This window comes from Bison bison, unplaced genomic scaffold, assembly GCF_000754665.1.
Source record: "Bison bison bison isolate TAMUID 2011002044 unplaced genomic scaffold, Bison_UMD1.0 scf7180017860456, whole genome shotgun sequence".
NCBI lineage: Eukaryota > Metazoa > Chordata > Mammalia > Artiodactyla > Bovidae > Bison > Bison bison.
In genome coordinates, this window is record NW_011491028.1 from 1,214,173 (window position 1) to 1,223,070 (window position 8,898).

The 8,898-nt window shown below is 39.8% G+C and overlaps 1 protein-coding gene across 3 annotated transcripts in view; it reads left to right on the forward strand.

The window, feature by feature from the left end:
* PRKG1 (protein kinase, cGMP-dependent, type I) overlaps window positions 1-8,898 on the forward strand; it is a 1,420,729-nt gene that overhangs the window by 157,456 nt on the left and 1,254,375 nt on the right. The gene's annotated exons all lie outside the window — the stretch shown is intronic.

The following is an 8,898-nucleotide window of genomic DNA, read 5'->3' on the forward strand; positions in this document are numbered from 1 at the left end:
GATGGCTGAGGAAGGCTTTCTTATCTCTTCTTGCTATTCTTTGGAACTCTTCATTCAGATGCTTATATCTTTCCTTTTCTCCTTTGCTTTTCACTTCTCTTCTTTTCACAGCTATTTGTAAGGCCTCCTCAGACAGCCATTTTGCTTTTTTGCATTTCTTTTCCACAGGGATGGTCTTGATCCCTGTCTCCTGTACAATGTCGTGAACCTCAATCCATAGTTCATCAGGCACTCTACCTATCAGATCTAGTCCCTTAAATCTTTTCTCACTTCCACTGTATAATCATAAGGGATTTGATTTAGGTCATAACTGGATGGTCTAGTGGTTTTCCCTACTTTCTTCAATTTAAGTCTGAATTTGGCAATAAGGAACTCATGATCTGAGCCACAGTTAGCTCCCGGTCTTGTTTTTGCTGACTGTATAGAGCTTCTCCGTCTTTGACTGCAAAGAATATAATCAATCTGATTTCCCATCTGGTGATGTCCATGTATAGAGTCTTCTCTTGTGTTGTTGGAAGAGGGTGTTTGCTATGACCCTTGCTTCTCTTGGCAAAACTCTGTTAGCCTTTGCCCTGCTTCATTTCGTGCTCCAAGGCCAAATTTGCCTGTTACTCCAGGTGTTTCTTGACTTCATACTTTTGCATTCCAGTCCCCTATAATGAAAAGGACATCTTTTTTGGGTGTTAGTTCTAAAAGGTCTTGTAGGTCTTCAGAGAACCATTCAACTTCAGCTTCTTCAGCGTTACTGGTTGGGGCATAGACTTGGGTTACTGTAATATTGAATGGTTTGCCTTGGAAATGAACAGAGATCATTCTGTTGTTTTTGCAATTGCATCCAAGTACTGCATTTCAGACTCTTTTGTTGACCATGATGGCTACTCCATTTCTTCTAAGGGATTCCTGCCCGTGGTAGTAGATATAATGTTCATCTGAGTTAAATTCACCCATTCCAGTCCATTGTAGTTCGCTGATTCCTAGAATGTCGACGTACACTCTTGCCATCTCCTGTTTGACCACTTCCAATTTGCTTTGATTCATGGACCTGACATTCCAGCCTCCTATGCAATATTGCTCTTTACAGCATCGGACCTTGCTTCTATCACCATTCACATCCACAACTGGGTATTGTTTTTGTTTTGGCTCCATCCCTTCATTCTTTCTGGAGTTATTTCTCCACTGATCTCCAGTAGAATATTGGGCACCTACTGACCTGGGGAGTTCCTCTTTCAGTATCCTATCATTTTGCCTTTTCATACTGTTCATGGGGTTCTCAAGGCAAGAATACTGAAGTGGTTTACCATTCCCTTCTCCTGAGGACCACTTTCTGTCAGTATTTTTGAAAGATTTCTTTTAAAAAGGAGCCAAGGGTTTATTATGCTAGAAATAATTGCACATGACACACTTCTTGAAAATTCTAAAATCCGTGCTCAGATGTGGGTGGAATTTTGTCACCTAGCTTCTGGGCAGCCTGTATTCTAATCCTGATTGTAGCATTAACTCTGATCTCGTCAGCTTCCTCATTTTTAAAACCAGGGGTTGAATTTCTAAGTAATAATTTCCTCTACTTGAAAATCTTTTGATTCATTGTGGCATGTAGTAGACTTGAAAGTACTTTACAAAGACACTGAACACTCTGTGTTATTGTATACTGTACTGGGAATGTGGAGCACATATAGTGAAGTGAAGTCACTCAGTCGTGTCCGACTCTTTGCAACCCCATTGACAGAGTAGCCTGCACCAGACTACTCCGTCCATGGGATTTTCTAGGCAAGAGTACTGGAGTGGGTTGCCATTTCCTTCTCCAGGGAATCTTCCCGACCCAGAGATTGAACCCAGGTCTCCCGCATTGTAGACAGACACTTTACTGTCTGAGCCACCAGGGAAGCCAGGATACTAATAGAGAAAATAATAATGAATGCAAGTCTGTTGTAGTTCATCTTTTGTCACATACTTGATTGAATGTTAATCTGTAGACTTCCTATAGAGCTCTTCCTAGAATACAAATATATATCTTATAATTTTTTCCTTTATGAGGTACTTAAATAGCATTATAGTTCTATCTTTGAACTGTACTTGGGTCTTATTTAACAACTGGCATATGTCACTCCCTCAGAGTGCAATATTTGGTATACTATCACCCTGAAATCTTGGTTCATAAATTATTATAAAAAGTATTACTAATTTTAGAAAAGTAAGTATTATTAAATAACCAATGTCTGTACAGTCCAGAGACTCTCTGAGAAATGATGAAATTGAGGAAGAGTTTGGATTTAGTAGCAATTTTAAGCACTCATTGACTCAAATATTTTATTGCCAGACATTAATTCCTTCAAAATGTGTTTATGGATTACAGAGGTGAGAGGAGATATTGAACAAGAAATTTAAAGCATGATGCATTTTACAAAAGGAGAAGTAAAAGATGCTGTGTGAACCTGAAAGAGGCTGAATTCATCTAGTTTGCAGGGATGGATCAGCAGAAAAAGGCTGGGGAAAGCTGTTGCAGGTACACTTAGCAGAGATCAGAAGAACAGGCGGATAATGCGACTAACAAAGATTTAAGCAGAGGGAATGATTTATTTGTAGTTTTTAGGAGAAAATATTCTTTTTAAGGAATTAAAAGGCTAGTATAGTTGTAGTACAAGTCCAGAAAAGGAAAATGGAGCATGAGGGAGGCCAGAACTTGAGTGGGTTTGAAAACGAATGTAAGGATGTTGGTCTTATTTAAGGGGAGTTATTTAAAGTTTTTAAGAAGAGGTGGGGCAGAAAACAAAGAATATAATCAGAGTTGTATTTTTATATAACTTTTTATTTTGTAATAGTTTAAGATTCACAAGGTTTACATTTAATAACTTTTACATGCAGATTTCTGTTTTGTTTTGTTATTTAGTGTTTAAAAGATTACTACAATGGGTAGAAAAGACTGAAGAGGATTAAGTATGGATGCAGGACCCCAATTTGGAGATTAAGAAGCAAAGTTTAGTTTAGATGATAGATGAAGATGCCTTTGGAGAAGGCAATGGCAACGCACTCCAGTACTCTTGCCTGGAAAATCCCATGGATGGAGGAGCCTGGTGGGTTACACTCCATGGGGTCGCTAAGAGTCCAACATGACTGAGCGACTTCACTTTCACTTTTCGCTTTCATGTATTGGAGAAGGAAATGGCAACCCACTCCAGTGTTCTTGCCTGGAAAATCCCAGGAATGGGGGAGCCTGGTAGGCTGCCATCTATGGGGTCACACAGAGTCAGACACGACTGAAGTGACTTAGCAGTAGCAGAAGATGCCTTAAACTAAAAGTAGCCTGGAGATGACTAGAAGTAGATAGAGTCAAGAAAAATTTAAGAGATAGGAATGGTCAGTGTGTCTTGGTAATTGGATATTGAGGTGAGGGGTCGGGGAGAAGGTCAAATGACCTCTGGGTTTCTATTTTGAGTAGTTGAGTGGGTGTGGTGATGCTCACCTCTCGAGGTGAGTGTGAAGTACTTATGTAGAGAAGAAGCCTTTAAGCTGAAGCTCTAGAAATAAGTCTGGTGTGAGATATAGATTTAGGCTGTGTCAGCACATAGATAGTAATTTCAGTAAGATTATCTAAGAAGAGTATGTAAATTAAAAGAGAAAAAAGAAAGGCTGAGAATAGAGCTTCAGGAACTATAAATGTTAAGTGGGTTAGCAAGGAGGAGGAACTCTTAAGGAGAGTCAGAGAGAATAGCGGAGAAAGAGAGAGAGCGGAAGGGGAGGGAAGAAGAAGAAAAAGGAGGAAGAGGAGAAAGAGGAGAGAAAAACTGGAGAGAGAGGAAAAATTAGTAGACTGCATCATATAAGCAAAGGAAAGAGTATTTCAGAGAAAAAATATCCTGTAGCCTCTGCCTCTTTGCCCTGACTTCATGCAAAGTCATAATTGAGAAGTTTCTTGTGGTTCTCTATGTGTCATTTCTTTTATTTTTAAAGTTTAGTATTTATGGTTTTGCAAACTGGACTTCCAAGATAAAGCGTGATATTTTCTGCCACATTCTTTATGTCTTACAAAATGTTATTTTAAACTGATGATACTTGGAGAGAAAAAAAAAACTGGTAAAATATACATTTTTAAAAGCTTAGGTTTCATAAAATAAAACATACTTTTACACATGAATGTGTAGTTAAAATACATTTCACATGGTGTGACATGTGTATGACAGTGCACACATCAGATTCCTGGGTCATACCCCTGCTGCAGCTGCTGCTAAGTCGCTTCAGTCGTGTCTGACTCTGTGTGACCCCATAGACGGCAGCCCACCAGGCTCCCCAGTCCCTGAGATTCTCCAGGCAAGAACGCTGGAGTGGGTTGCCATTTCCTTCTCCAATGCATGAAAGTCAAAAGTGAAAGTGAAGTCGCTCAGTCGTGTCCGACTCTTTGCGACCCATGGACTGCAGCCCATCAGGCTCCTCCGCCCATGGGATTTTCCAGGCAGGAGTAGTGGAGTGGGGTGCCATTGCCTTCTCCGGGTCATACCCCTAGGCCAACTGAAATCAAAGTTTTGGGTGAGTCCTATGTATGGCAACCCACTCCAGTATTCTTGCCTGGAGAATCCCAGGGACAGAGGACCCTAGTGGGCTGCCGTCTATGGGATTGCACAGAGTCAGACATGACTGAAGCGACTTAGCAGCAGCAGCAGCAGCAGCATGTATCTTTACAGAATCTTCCTGACTAATGCCCAGAGTGGGTGGAAAGTGGTCAGAACATGGAAATACTCTGATAATGTTAAATGAGGGTGTTCTATATAATGACTTAGAGACAGATGTGACCTAATTGAAACCTTATTGTCACCACCGTTAGGAAGAGCATGCTAAATAAGTTTCTCTGAAGAAAAGTGGCAGCAGGTAATGCAATAGAAGAGGAGAAATTTGGAGTTCTCCCACTGAATTGGGAAGTGATCATCACAAATCCCAAAGGATATTCAAGGTTGGAGTTAGTGAGGCAGGAGTTTGATTTATAGTAGTTTGATGCTGTGACAAAGCGAGTGCCAGGTTCAGAATAACCAGCTGGAATAACATCTCTTAAGACCATTTAATATTGGAGAGAAATGGCCATACTCCTTTAAGAAATAGAGAGCTGAAGGTTCAGCCAAGGCTTCAGTTAAGGAAAGATGCAAAAAGAAGTTGGTGATTAAATGTTGTGAGAGGAAATACCTTTGGGTTTTGCTGGAGGGATAACAGAGGACTATAATAATTTGAAAGTTACTTTTGAAACTTCCAGTAGGAAAGGACATGACAGCTTGGTGATCCCCATAATGTACAGGGGAGGCTGATAGTGGGGATGTCAGGGAGAGGGTAAGAAAACTCTATGCTAAGTTTTGTGTAAGTTATCAATCGAGAATTTGGTTCCATGGTGTTTGAGCTGAATTTCAAGTGAGCATGAACTGAACATGGATATACAGGTAGCTTAGCATGTCATCATTTCCCTGAAAGTGGGTTAAAGTTAAAATTATTCCCAAGTGACTCTGATAAAGAATCCGCCTGCCAAGCAGGAGATGTGGGTTTGATCCCTGGGTTGAGAAGCTCCCCTGGAGAAGGAAATAGCAACCCACTCCAGTATTCTTGCCTGGGAAATCCCATGAACAGAGGAGCCTGGTGGGCTACTATCCATGGGGTTGCAAAGTGTAGGACACAACTTAGCGACTAAACAAAAACAATGTACTTTTTACTTATGTATTTATTCCCCACCATGTTCTCAAAGAATTTAAAGTATTTAAGAAACTAGGTTTAATGACTAAAATTATCCATGAATGTGAGAAATAAATAGTAAATATGATAGTAACTCAAAGAGTCAAAAGTGAAATGAGATATTCATTTTATTAACTATGGACAAAAACTTTGCTTTATTGACATTTAGAACTCCCAGTACTGTGTTCAATACAGAAATGGTCATGATCCTCATGATGCAGTCATTTCTATGAATGGTGCCCTTTATAATACAATTCTAAGCTTAGGAAATAAATGGAGGGGAGAGTAATGAGGCTTATACGATGTCAGATGAGTCAATGTATGATTAATATTGAGTCACTTTCATGCTCTCTACTGCCTGCCTTTCTGCTTAATGGTTCTTTATCTGCAGTAACTTGGTACAAGCATCAAATCTGTTCAATAAGTATCTTGTCTGAATTATCCTGTTGCTAACAAGTGCATTTCCTCCATACTAAGGAATCCTTCTCACTCCAAAGATGACAGTGTAATTTTGATTTAATTCCTGTTGATTGCCATTTTGCTTTTATACATGAGGAGGTATCCAGTCTCTTAAAGTATTCAAGATAGTTTTTAAAATAGATAATGTGACCTCCTCCTTGCATAACCTTACCACAACAAACTTTGCAGACTTAGTAGAGATATATGTAGAATGTGTGGTATGTGTGGTTTTTTAAATGTGAAGGATGACAGTCAAACTTACTGGCTTTGTTTCAAGTAATTCTGTTTCCAAGCAAGTGTCAGTTGCTGTGATACCCTTATGCTTAAAGTAATCTGAGGAATAAAGTCATAGTTGAATATTTTCAAGTGATATAAAAAAAATTAGAACAGAGGAGAGCAGTGCTTATTGTTGATTAAATTACAGTGTTCATTGATAATAATTATTGAATCATGTCAGAGGTCGAAAGGCCAATGTTTTAAATCTAATTGTATTGAAAAGAATATATATATATGTATATATATATATATATATGAACTGAAACACTTTGCTGTCACCAGAAACAATAGTTTATTATAAGTCAACTGTGTTGTTCAGTTGATAAGTTGCATTTAACTCTGTGACCCCATACACTACAGCATAAGCAACTGACAAACAACTAATCTCAAAAATATACAAGCAACTCCTACAGCTCAATTCCAGAAAAATAAATGACCCAATCAAAAAATGGGCCAAAGAACTAAATAGACATTTCTCCAAAGAAGACATACAGATGGCTAACAAACACATGAAAAGATGCTCAACATCACTCGTTATCAGAGAAGTGCAAATCAAAACCACTATGAGGTACCATTTCACAACAGACAGAATGGCTGCTATCCAAAAGTCTACAAGCAATAAATGCTGGAGAGGGTGTTGAGAAAAGGGAACTCTCTTACACTGTTGGTGGGAATGCAAACTAGTACAGCCATTATGGAGAACAGTGTGGAGATTCCTTAAAAAACTGGAAATAGAACTGCCTTATGATCCAGCAATCCCACTGCTGGGCATACACACTGAGGAAACCAGAATTGAAAGAGACACGTGTACCCCAGTGTTCATCGCAGCACTGTTTATAAATAGCCAGGACATGGAAGCAACCTAGATGTCCATCAGCAGATGAATGGATAAGAAAGCAGTGGTACATATACACAATGGAGTATGACTCAGCCATTAAAAAGAATACATTTGAATCAGTTCTAATGAGGTGGATGAAACTGGAGCCTATTATACAGAGTGAAGTAAGCCAGAAAGAAAACACCAATACAGTATACTAACGCATATATATGGAATTTAGAAAGATGGTAACAATAACCCTGTGTACGAGACAGCAAAAGAGACACTGATGTATGGAACAGTCTTATGGACTCTGTGGGAGAGGGAGAGGGTGGGAAGATTTGGGAGAATGGCATTGAAACATGTATACTATCATGTATGAAACGAGTCGCCAGTCCAGGTTCGATGCAGGATACTGGATGCTTGGGGCTGGTGCACTGGGACGACCCAGAGGGATGGTATGGGGAGGGAGGAGGGAGGAGGGTTCAGGATGGGGAACACATGTATACCTGTGGTGGATTCATTTCGATATTTGGCAAAACCAATACAATATTGTAAAGTTTAAAAATAAAATAAAATTAAAAAAAATAAAATAAAATAAAACTAATCTTATCGGAAAATACGTCTCTGACAAGAATCAAAAGTTAGTTATTCCTTCTCCCTGGAACACTTCTTTCCATCGCTTGCCTGACTGACTCTTCCCTATTTCTGGTATTTCTCATTCCTTGTGTATGTCTCTCATTCATCCCCAACCATAGGGTTGTTTGGTCCCCAGGAACTTGTAACTTCTACAATTTGGGCTTCTACTTCAGCCCATCTCAGTAAACATTCAGTTGCTTAAGCGGGAAACCTGTGACTGTTCCCTTTTCCACCTCTTCACATTCACTCTACCAGTAAGTCCCATAACTTTCACTTGCAAAATATATTTCCAATTCATTCACATTTCTGCCCATCTCTACTGTCAACCTCTTCACCTCAGCCATCCCATGTCTTGTGTGAGATTAGTGCAACAACATCTTTTCCGAGCTGTCTTTCCCTTCTCCTTCCACTTGAAACTGCTTCAGTTTCTTCACTGAAATCCTAAGTGGTCCTTTGCAAACATAAGTCAGACAATGTCATTCACCATCCTTGTTTCACCCTTGAATAGCTTTCCATTTCACTAGGAGTCCAGTTCTCTCCCACAGTCTGCAATGGCATGTCCCTGCTCCTATCGCCTAATTCATCTCCAGCCATCCTTTCCCTACATCAAAAGACTCTGCCATTTCTAAATTGAGCCTGAAAACATTCTGTTTCTCCTGCTTTGAATTCCCTTCTCTTAGATCTCCTATGGGATGGTTTATCTCATCCTTCAATCTCAGAATACATATTTTCAGACAGGTCTTCATTTCAGATTCCAAATGGATCTTTTTCTTGATTCTCTACTCAGCATCCATTTTGTAACCCTCCAAATATTTTCTCTGGAGAAGGCAATGGCACCCCATTCCAGTACTCTTGCCTGGAAAATCCCGTGGATGGAGGAGCCTGGTAGGCTACAGTCCATGGGGTTGCAAAGAGTCGGACACGACTGAGCGACTTCGCTTTCACTTTTCACTTTCATGCATTGGAGAAGGAAATGGCAACCCACTCCAGTGTTCTTGCCTGGA